This window comes from Staurois parvus, unplaced genomic scaffold (genome assembly GCF_062004578.1).
Source record: "Staurois parvus isolate SC_StPar_1 unplaced genomic scaffold, SC_StPar_1.0 ptg000287l, whole genome shotgun sequence".
In the NCBI taxonomy this organism is placed as follows: Eukaryota; Metazoa; Chordata; class Amphibia; order Anura; family Ranidae; genus Staurois; species Staurois parvus.
The window spans coordinates 476,766-488,822 of NW_028318083.1; the positions used below are offsets into that span (position 1 = coordinate 476,766).

General features: G+C 41.0%; 1 pseudogene; it reads left to right on the forward strand.

Moving 5' to 3' along the window:
* The first annotated feature begins 304 nt into the window (after positions 1 to 304).
* On the forward strand, positions 305 to 659 carry LOC149458317 (thymosin beta-4-like; annotated as a pseudogene).
* The last annotated feature ends 11,398 nt before the right edge of the window (positions 660 to 12,057 follow it).

A 12,057-nucleotide genomic window follows, 5' to 3' on the forward strand; every position in this document is an offset into this window, starting at 1 on the left:
TACACGTTTGCTCCAATGCACATTGGTGCCTGTCCTTGTGTGCATTCTTGCGTCCATGCAAAGTACTAGCAGGAATAGCAGGTCTTCGATCCCCTCTGCCGCAGACAGTGCCCTGACAACTCGTGTTATTTCTTCTACTACCCTGCAAAGGCTAAGTCAACTGGTCTGCGACCCAGGAGAGCGCAAGTTACTCGCGTGTGAATGGCTGTGTAACTCACCACCATAGTGCTACACGACGGGCATTCCAGGAATTAAATTGTCCCTCCTTGTGTGTACTAAAGCACTCAGCAGAAGGCTACACCTTGGAGGGCTAGTTTTGCTTCTAGTGTGTACATTGCATAGCTTGATCAACCTATTAAATGTCTGACAAACCAGATATGGCTGAGATTGAGAAATTTGATAAGACCAAGCTGAAGAAGACAGAAACACAAGAGAAAAAAAACCCCTACCTTCTAAAGAAACAATTGAACAAGAGAAACAAGCGTCTGATTCCTAATGAAACCCTCCACCCCCCCAATATGCACTGTACATTCCACAAGCATTGCCTTCTTATTTTTTCTTCTTTTAGCTGTTTAACTTTGTAAGAAATAACTAAGATACAAACAGGTTGGAAATCGTTTACTATGCTGCCCCGTTCCACCAAACAGAAAAGATTAAAACATTTTTTTTTTTTAATTTTAAAAGAACTTCTGAACACTGAATGAAGGTGTTGCCTTTCCATCTGCCTGTCTGGTTGGCTTTGGTTCTGGTGGCATGAAAGACCGTGCATGATAAAAGGAGACCATGAATGGAGCTACATAAATGAGCAAGTGGTGATTTGAAGGGAAAGCCGCACCAAGCTCCGGCGAGCTGTAAAATGCAGTCAAATCCAGTGCCATTTTACTTGTTCAAAAATGATTTGAATTATTGGAATGCACACTTTTTTTCAATATGCAAATAAAAAATAAAAATAAATAAATCATTGATCTGGCTGCAAAACCCAAATGCTAATTATTGCGCTGTTGGCCTGAACTAAAGTCCTTCTTGACAGACAGGGCCTTCTATTTATCTATACTTGATGCTGGCTGCCTTTTTTTCAAGCATCAACAATGTTCATATAGAGCTTTCCAGATCCATGATGCAATTTGAATCACCTGGGTACCTGACAAAAACAACAAATTGTGAATTATGATATATGCATAAGCTACTAAAGGAAAAAAAAACTACATACCATTGCAGGTTTCAAAAAAAAAAAAAAAACAGGAAAATATTTCTTTCCACGATTTCTCCTCCCATACCCCCGTGATGCCGTGCATGGCATGCTATATAACTAGCCTTGCATTACCAGAGTATTTTTCAAAGTGGAAAGTTAAAAAATAATACATCTGTCAAGACACAGATAAATGGGCACGGAAGAGAATGCCTGCGTATTATCCTTCTTCTTGACATTAGTCTCCTTTTAGTGTACATCAAAACAATATGCCAGTGTTAGTCTGAATAATTTGTTGTGTGTCAGCAGTCGTCATTTCACCCAGTGTCCCTACCAGCAATATGTTAATATACATCACAAGGTAATTACTAGTCCCCACTGTAGACTTCTGCTGCCATTGAGCAAGCAACAATCTCATTAAAGAGATCACTTCAGAAACATCTGCAGTCACTGCTGTATGCTGATTAGGACACCTATGAGCCAGCAATGACAACCTTCAGCTGCACAGCGCCAGGAGGGCATCACAAAGACAGGAAGCAGCTGGAAAGATTAACAACACTGGCAGAGATTAACGACTGAATCGACTAGAGCTGGGGTCACACTGAAGATCAAACATAATGTAGTGTAGCATTCATGCCAAGGTCTCTCCCATCACAGAGCTGTTAAGAATTCATGAGTGAATTCAGGAGGAGAAGGATTGATAGGACATGAAAGGAAGACAAAATGGGAAAAAAAAGAAGATAAACCCACCTCTGGAAAGCCACATGAAGCTTTCCTCTGAAAGGAACATTTTAAATTACCCTTAAATCCTATATTTATGAGTTTTATGTAAAGCAGTGTTTCATGATCATGGGGTATGAAGAAATCTGTCTGTCGTAATAAATCCACACTGTATAAAAAATAATGCCGTACAACGTACAGTGCTGCAGAGTAGGTTGTAGCCCCAGGCGATTTGGGTGAAGAGAATACCTCCTCCTGCCAGTGGTTCATAGAGCGTAGAAATAGGGAACCTGAATGATTCAGAAGTAGAAATTTATTAGAAGACCGTATATGGGGAAAATTAATACATGTAAATAATTATTCACAGGCACTGATTTAAATAAATCTAATACATGCATTTATATGAAATGTATATATGAATGGATATATATGTATGTAGATCCCCTGGTGGATGCTGTACAGTAAAGGAGGAAAAACATATTATCATTTTAGCTTGCCACTTCCACCAAAGAGCATATTCTAAACTGAGCATGGAGAACTAATACTAGAGAGATTTAGTATTAATATTACAAGTATTACACCTTCAATGTTACATAATGACACTTTGTAGGAAATGTCAAACCCTGCAATATAAACCATAATATTAACGATATTCAAATTTTTTTTTAGTGTAGCAACATGCCAGAATCCATCTTGTACTTCTATCAGATTGAACTGAAATGGTTGCTATGGGTTATAGCATTTAAACTGCTGAAGCTGTTCCCAAAAGGGTTTACAAAGGGGAAAGGACTAGTCAACAGCATTACCTGTGGTCTCCCTGTAGTTTCCAATTACTTACTTAACATGCCTTGTTCTGCACTGTGTGATGGTGGTCATCATGGTAGACAAGCGGGGCTTTACTTCTCACTTTGCACTGTGTGGTGGTGGTCATCATGGTAGACAAGTGGGGCTTTACTTCTCACTTTGCACTGTGTGGTGGTGGTCATCATTATTATTATTATTATTATATTATTATAATACAGTATTTATAAAGCGCCACTAGTTCGCTCAGCGCTGTACATTACAAAGGGGGATAGAACATGTGACAGAACAATAACAATACAATGCAAAACATGAGGGGATCGAGGGCCCTGCTCTTTCGAGCTTACAATCTAGGAGATCATGGTAGACAAGCGGGGCTTTACTTCTCACTTTGCACTGTGTGGTGGTGGTCATCATGGTAGACAAGCGGGGCTTTACTTCTCACTTTGCACTGTGTGGTGCTGGTCATCATGGTAGACAAGCGGGGCTTTACTTCTCACTTTGCACTGTGTGGTGGTGGTCATCATGGTAGACAAGCGGGGCTTTACTTCTCACTTTGTACTGTGTGGTGGTGGTCATCATGGTAGACAACCGGGTCTTTACTTCTCACTTTGTACTGTGTGGTGGTGGTCACCATGGTAGACAAGCGGGGCTTTACATCTCATATCAGAGACTCCCCTTTGATGACTGGAGATCTGATGACTGATGAAGGAATAATCAAGATGCAGAAAGAGAAGTACAGAAAGTGCAGATGATTAAAAGTGACTATGCAAAAACTGGGAGATCCTTGCACTGCAGATCCTCAGGAACAACTTCCACTTCATCAGGGAGAACAGTGAGCAGCACAGTTGTTATATCACCAAAACTCCCTCCAATTTTTGTGACACTACCAGTCAGAGGCAGCAGTGTTTTAGCAGATACACAGCTATGAAGCTAAAGGCAAAGAATGCCTGAGCACAGGAATTAAAGACAAAAGGTACCTCCCAACTCTCCCACATTTGGAGAGACTGTCCCTCTTTTGGAACAAAATCCCCCTGTCCCTCTTTCCTTCTTAGTTGTCTCTCTTTTTTGGTCTGATGTATAGATATCTATGAAAATGTATCATTTAAAGCAGAACTTTAAGGGGAAGTTCTGTTTCATGTCCCCCCCCCCCCCTTTTGGATTTTTTTTTTTTTTGGCGAGTTTGTACCAGGTTTTCACAGTTACCCGCTCCTCGCATCTGCTGGGATTATCTATGCTATTCAAGTTTTACCAACTCCCCGCCCACAAGCTTCTGGGACATGTCACAGGTCCTGGAACATCGCCAGACCATTCGTTTAGTGCAAAGTGGCTCATGCATATGCAGTGGGGAATTGGCTGTGAAGCCCAAGTGAGGATGGAGCAGGATCAGGTAAAGGTCCTTTTATAAAAAGTCAGCAGGTACAGTATTTGTACTAATTAGTATTAGTAGCATTTTTTTAGATTTAACTGAAGAGCCTCTTTAACCACTTGCCCTCAAGAGGAATTACCCCCCTTCCTGACCAGGCCATTTTTTGTGATAGGGCACTGCGTTACTTTAACTGACAATTGCGCAGTCATGCAACACTGCACCCAAATGACATCCACCGTCAAGCAGCCCGCAGCCTCTCTTAGATCCCACCTGGTCCCTGTTAGGGATCTGGGTATGACCAGAAATGTGTGGACTGACACAGGGAAGTAGCAGGCTTCAGGAACACTGGCGTAGTCAGGGCTGGAGAGGTGGAATTGTCAGGCAGGCCGTTAGGTACTGTCAGGCACCACCAGGTGGGACCTCTAGTACCCACAGAACGGGATTCCCCAGGGCGTGCAGTCTAAGCCCCAGTCTGCCTTTTCACCAGAGCCCCTGATGGTGGGGATGGACTTGGCGCAGGACTGAGACCAGGTTGCGGCCCCTGAGTGCACCAAACTGTGGTAGAGGGGTCCGCCGAGGGTATGTACCATGGGAAAGCCTGACGTGAAGAGGCTGGCAGACCTGGTAACAGGGACAGATCCGTGTGGGATGGATGGATGGATCGTCTGGGTAGCGTCAGGCGTAGTCAGGCAGGCCAGGTCAGCAACGTGCGGGCAGCGAGGTACCGGAGGAGCAGGTAGAGAATAGTCAGGGTCACAAGCCGGGTTCAGTAACTCACGGGCAGCTCGGTACAGAGGATCAGGCAGAAGGATGGTCAGGCAAGCCAGGGATCAAGCAGGAGAAGTCAGCAGAGGTCAGGATCAGGCAGGGTCGGCAACAAATCGGATAGTCAGCAGAACAGGAACACAGGATACCAGGTACAGGGGCTCATGGGAAACATACACCAAGGCACTGATCACAGGCCTGGTCCTGCTTAAATACACCTCCTGCAATCAGCTTCAGCTGATGGCTGACTGCAGGAGTGAGCTACTGGTTGCTGAGAGCACCCGCTGGCCAGCCCTGGTACTGCAGCCCACACGGCAGGTGAGTCCCACCACCAGTGGTGAATCCATTCCTGACAGTCCCCATGCCGCATGTGTCCCTTCTTCTGTCCCTTCTTCCGGGGAGCGATGCTACCCCCCTGAAATATGCCGCCCTAGGCAAATGCCTTGTTTGCCTTGTGGTAAATACACCGCTGGGTCTGGGGGCAACCTTTTACCAGACAGGAAATGAGGGAAAATCTGCAACAGGGGAACAGACAGTAATAAAAAGCTAGGGATAAAAATAGAGGTGGTATAGAAGTAAATTAGAACAGGATATATGGATTCTCAGGACTGGCAGCTTCTCCACACCAAAGGGCTTCCACTGTTTGTAGCAGTGATAATCTGAGATTGAAGCACCACTCCAAAGGTTAGGTCTCTTGGAAGAAATCTATATCTATAGGATTAACTGTTGGTGTGGTACTTCAGGTTATCTCAACAATAAAATGTTCACTAGTGTTCTAACATTCCCCTACTTAAATTAAAAAGTAAGGTTCTACTTCTGTCTGTGTTGCTGTTAGAGATTTTTCCCCTGCCCTGGGGACAAACGTTTACAATGAAGTGAAGGAATCCCTCCAACATAGTCTTTAACAGTAATAAAACTGATAGGGGATCTAATGTTTTTTTTTAGGATTGTAGTCCTATTACATACAGAAGATCCATATTGAGTAAGGTAGTATAAAATGCAGGGACTGTGTACTAAGTGTTGTAACCTAAAACAGCTGTAGTTTATCTTTCTCCTTATTTACTGTAAAACCTGGTCACTTACCTAAGGTTGCTGCATTAAAATTATCCACAGGTTAAAGTTGACAACTGCCTATTTTTGGAGGATTTTCAATCTTGCCTTTCCTGGCTCTATGTGTGTTCTGGATGGGCCTCCACCTATACATGCAAAAATCTTTATGTTTTGGATGATATACATTGCTGTGAGTAAACCCTATGTTAGTTGTATCACTATGTGTACATGTATAACTAATATGTGCTTTCAGTACACCTGTGTTACTTTTGTTATCTTTTTACTAGCTGTATCCTCTGAACCCCTGAAGAAGCTCAACTTACGAAACGCGTTGGAATATTACACCTCCCCACAATCCTCCTAATAGGTAATATTTTCATCTGGTCAACTGTATCATCTTCATGAGCATTAAACTCAGGGGAAGGTGTATGGGGGTTTGCTGAATCATGTATGTTTTTTTTTTTACTGTTTTGAGGTTTGTTTAACCCACTTTTTAATATATGACTCTGTAATAAAAATTTGTGATTTTATATATACTGTATGGTTCTGTGTGTTTATTCCTGAGGGTTATATATCTGCAGCTTTTTCTTTGTACTATGTTATAATTGGGATGTGGTGCTGGAGGTTATCAATCATACCTATTTGTTTCAATCTCCTGTACGGTGTATGAGGTACCCTTCTACAAGGTGGTATCAAAAGGTTTCAAGACTAGTTTTGTAACATGTCAGTGTGCTAAAAGACATCATCCTGTTTACATCCGGAGCTGTGCAACTGGTGCTATTCTGACCACGTGCATCACCACGTCTGCTATTTCTTTCATGGACAGCTAGTTAGAACAAAGAGGGAACATGCAATTCTGTGTGAAACTGGGCAAATGTGCCACAGAGACATTTGAAATGATTCGGCAAGTTTACGTCGATGCTGCATTGAGTTGTTCGAGGTGTTTTGAGTGGCAGAAGAACATCACTGGAAGATGACGAGAGATCAGGACTACACTAAGGTATCTGTTTGGGCAAATTTTGCCCTTTTTTGTCTGCTTTTAACCTCCTTAACATTTCTGCCTCTTCACTGCTTAGGAGCAACCAAGACGGATGTTTATTCACCAACCTATAACAGTTGGTCACTATACTTTTTTCATCTGGAACGAACAACAGGTTGGTGTTTGCTACCCAATTTGATCTGAGGTATTCTCGGACTGGTGGCTTCCTCCCCGGTGCTCAGAAAATCTCCCTTTGTGTATCCAATCACTACTGATCTTCATGTACATCAGGTGCTGCTATTGAACAGAGTGTTATCATCGACTGGCATTTTTGCTCAGTTTTTCCACTTTCCCTGAACAAGTGGGTCACATCCCATGAAATGCGTCAGATCTTATGATTGATTATCCGGTTTTGGATTCAATTTTATGGAAAAGCAATTTTGGTTTCTAGTGGAATTACCACCCTTCTCAAATTACACCCAATGGCCCATCATTTGGGTAGTTTATATTAATTTAAATATTTCCACTATTTACCAACATTTTTCAAACCTTTCATGTCTGTAATTGTTTTACCAGTTTGATGATGATTAATTCTTTTGATGGTATCAATAGGGTTTTAGGACTCTTGCCCATGACGTTCTCACGTCCCGAGCAGGGGCGGATTGGCCATTTGGAAACTCGGGCACTGTCCGAGGGCCCGGGGTTAGTAGGGGGCCCCATGAGATGCCCCTGGTACCCTTTTCATAGGCTTTGTTGAGTTTGGGCAAGGACACAGGGGCCCCATGATCCCCTATTGCCCGGGGGCCCCATGAGTTGTCAGTCCGCCCCTGGTCCCGAGCCTTTGCGCACTATTATCTGTTTATATTTTTTGTTGACTCATTATGTATGTGCCTACATTGGCGTTTGTCTTGCTAACCACTGTGTGGTTTTTTTATAATGTCATAATAAAATATGCTCTATTTTATCCAATATGATTATGCATCTTTATACCCATAATGGTATGGTACCTTAAAAGCCCCATTATTTTCTCCTACTAGGGTTTATTTTCTTTGAGAGATCAGGAACACCTTCAACAAGCTCAACCCCTGAAAATGCCCTCTTCCTGAAGATGAAGATCCAGCTTAAAGGCCGATGGATCATTGCGGAGATCCAGCGATTTTCCCAGTTTCATGCAGAATTTCACGTTTGCTCTTTGTTCTAACAGTGCTCCCTGTGACCATGCAGCCTTGTGCTGCCATCTGTTGACATGTTAAAAAACTAGTCTAGAAACTTTTTGATACCACCTTGTATGCCAAATAAAAAGATGGAGGCTTATTCTCTTGTCTGATTACTGGTGTTTCCCATAAGCTGTCTATACATCAGTAAAATTTTGTTCAACATTTCGTTTTATGAATGTTTGTTCAATTTTCGAATCATTAGTGGAATCAAATAGATATTTGTTTTTGGCCACAGTGATGACAAGATTCAAAGGAGCAGGGTGGAAGATTTTTCTCAAATAAATGAATGTGGATGTGGTTTTTGTTTGGGAAAGTCCATTCACTCCAAAATTGAATGTTGAAAGCAATACGTTTTTTTAAGTACTTTTGAACAACATTTGTCATGTCATTGAATGTACGGATGAGGGATTTCACAAGTTCAACAAATACAAATATTTATTAGAAAATCTGCTAGAGTATGGCCAGTTTTAGATAAGATGGCTCTGGAGTCATCAAACCTCCAACAAGCCTTTCTCAGCCCTTTCCATAGGCTGAGCACAGTCTCCCAATCCAAATGCTGATGTTTACAGGCATATCAATAGGTATCAGTTTATTAATTCTCTAGTTGTTCTCTTGGGTCTATGGGCACATTTAGCACATAGTCATTACAATTTGTACTTCTTTATTATATAAGCCAGGCATCCTGGTTACAACTCAGAATTTGCCTGCAGTTAAAATTGATTTTGTACTTCTTCTAACTGTGGCATGTATTTTATTGAGGCAAAAGGGTTGATTTAATAAAACTAAAGAGAGCAAAATCTGGTGCAGCCAATCAGCTTCCAAGTTTTTCGACAAAGCTTAATTGAACAAACTGAAGTTAGAAGCTAACTGGCTACCATGCACAGCTGCACCCGATTCTGCACTCTCCAGTTTTAGTAAATCAACCCCAAAGTATAGTGAGCAGTTGGATAAACTGCTGGCCATACACATAGAATGATAAATGAACAATAGATCATAAACAGAATTGATTCAAACCATCTTTCCTTTAATTTGTTGATTCAAGGAAGAAATGGTTGATTTAGTTGAAATTGACAGGATTTTCACCAGAATGGATTGTCCCTTTTCAATGAAAATAAATTGTTGACCAAAGCAATCATTAATGCAATTGATTTATGAAAGATACAATTCACTGATTGAAATGTTTGTTACATTAAACAATCATGTTGTTACTTATAAGGCCAGCATTACTTTGCATCAGCGGAACAAGTAATAGCTCATTGTAGTCAGAGAGAAGAAAGATAAAATATCTCTGGCTACAATGTGATCTTGTACACGCAGTAAATGCCAATACCCATCGTGCCTGGTGTTGAGTATTACTGATGGCTTCCTCTGTCCTTGCTGTAGCACTTTGCAATTTCTCTACTTGAATGCTAAACTTTGTAACCTCTACAAGCCTCTACAAGGTCCTGAAGTAATCAGGTTGGGAGTATCATTCAGCTCAGTCCATTAGAAACTCTGCAATGGTCCATTAAAAAAAATTACATTCTCTAGATTCAGTGCATCATAAGTTCTTACCATCAGGCTATGAAAACAACCACACCATAGGTCATCTCTTATTTAGGCCAGATGTGACCAACAGGACATGTGTGCAACTGGAGAGCACACCTCTGACCCTAACATTTGGATAATCAGTGTGTTATCCTGTACAGTCTTCAAGTACGTCTAATATTATTATTATACAGGATTTATATAGCGCCAACAGTTTGCTCAGCGCTTTACAATATAACGGGAGACAATACAGTAACAATACAGTTCAATACAAGAGGGATCTGAGGGCCCTGCTCCTTGGAGCTTACAATCTAGGAGGGAGGAGCTAGTGGTACAAAACGTAGTAACTGTGGGGAATGGACTGGTTGGAAGAGTAGAAGATTCCAGTATTAGCTGAGGGCAGGATAGACTTCCCTGAAGAGGTAGGTTTTCAGAGATCGCCTAAAAGTGAGCAGAGTAGGCAATAGTCTGATAAATTGGGGTAGAGAGTTCCAGAGGATGGGGGAAGCTCTGGAGAAGTCCTGGAGACAAGCATGGGAGGAGGAGACAAGGGAGCTAGAGAGTAGAAGGTCTTGCGAGGAGCGGAGAGTACGGTCTGGGTGATATTTAGAGACAAGATCAGTGATGTTATTTGGGCCAGAGTTATAAATGGCTTTATACGTTATTGTTAGTGTTTTTAATTTTTCCATTCTAGCTGTGTGTTATATACTGGACTTGTGTGTAAGCAATTGACAACCCACCCCTCAGTCAAGTAATATGACCTTTTAAGGACTTGGTCAGTATTCAGTAACATTCCTTTGATGTGAGTCATCTAAAGTGACCATCTCCTTATTAGATATTGTGAGCCAACAATAATAAGGAAATATAAAATAATAAAATAAAAATTTCCCCATCAGTTAGTCAGCACAAAAAATACCCAATAAAACTGTTTCAACATTTAGGTTAAAAAAATACACATACATACCTCTGCAAAATGCAATCCCTATATCTAAACAAACTGACCTCCTAACCTGAGACATATATATATATATATATATATATATATATATATATATTGAAAGTAGTAATATCTTGGATCTATATAAGTATTCCATTGGGTTTGTCCAGAGAAACTGAGTATTAGGTAAATTAGATATATGGTTTTGGGCTGTCAATGTTATGGGTACACCAGCCAGACATTTTTGAGATACTTTGGAGAGATCATGATACCTATTGGTCACACTATTTATTTATTATTTTATTTCAGGCACTTATATAGCACTGTCAATTTATGCAGCGCTTTTACATATATATATATATATATATGTTGTACATTCACATCAGTCCCTAACCCTCAAGGGGCGTACAATCTAAGGTCCCTAACTTATATTCAAACATACACATACTAGGGCCAATTTAGACAGGAGCCAATTAACGTACCAGCATGTCTTTGGAGTGTGGTAGGAGACCGGAATACCTGGGGGAGGCCCACGCAGGCACAGGGAGAACATGCAAACTCCAGGCCGATGGTGCCATGGTTTGGATTCGAACCAATAACCCTAGTACTGCCAGGTGGAAGTGCTAATCATTTAGCCACTGTGCTGCCCTCCTCTGTTCCTGTGTGACTCCGAGGCTAAACTTGCATTGTAAACTTGTATTATCTTAATTAAAAAAAAGCTTACTCAAGCCAAACCAACATTTAGAAAATCACTGAAGAAAAAGTGAACTTTGCATTTCCTTTACTGCGTTGGCCTGGGAGAACAGCAATATAGAGGTAAGTATTGCAAGAAAGCTTATTTAGCCCTTTGAATTAAAAGACTTCTCCTGACATTTAGCATTATATATAATATAAAATGTATAATGTGTTTGTTCTCAATTATGTGATAGTGCCAATATCCACCATATGAGTTCTGAAGCACGAGTCAGTGTAATGCAGTACCCATTAATTAATAATATGGTTGCTGTCAGAGCTGTGGCACAGTACGATCATCATTATAAACTGCCTACTGTGGTCCCTGCTGTAGAAATGTGGACAAATCCGAAAACATTTTACTTCTGTCACAACCTATAAAAATACATCTGTTTGTATCTTTATAAGAATGTTGAATTTAATTTGGAAAGTAATCGTGAACACAAATATAAAAATATAACTTGATCTTGTACAAGGTTTGCGCCGCCATCCCCCCTCTTATGAACTTTGAGCTATCCAATTTAAAAAATGACTTACTTCTGTAGCATGGGAATAGCCAAATAAATAATGAGGCTCAAAAATCATACCAAGGAAAGGATGTATGCTAATAACAAAATTGGTCTTTAATGATCTCAATGTCCAAATCCCCTCATGTATTCTTGCCTGGTTAAACAACTACAATTGGTGAAATAGCAAGTTAATGGGCTGCATGAGTTTGCTCAGGAGAAAGTGGATATAAGTGAGGAGCAAGGAGGGCAAATATATGACACA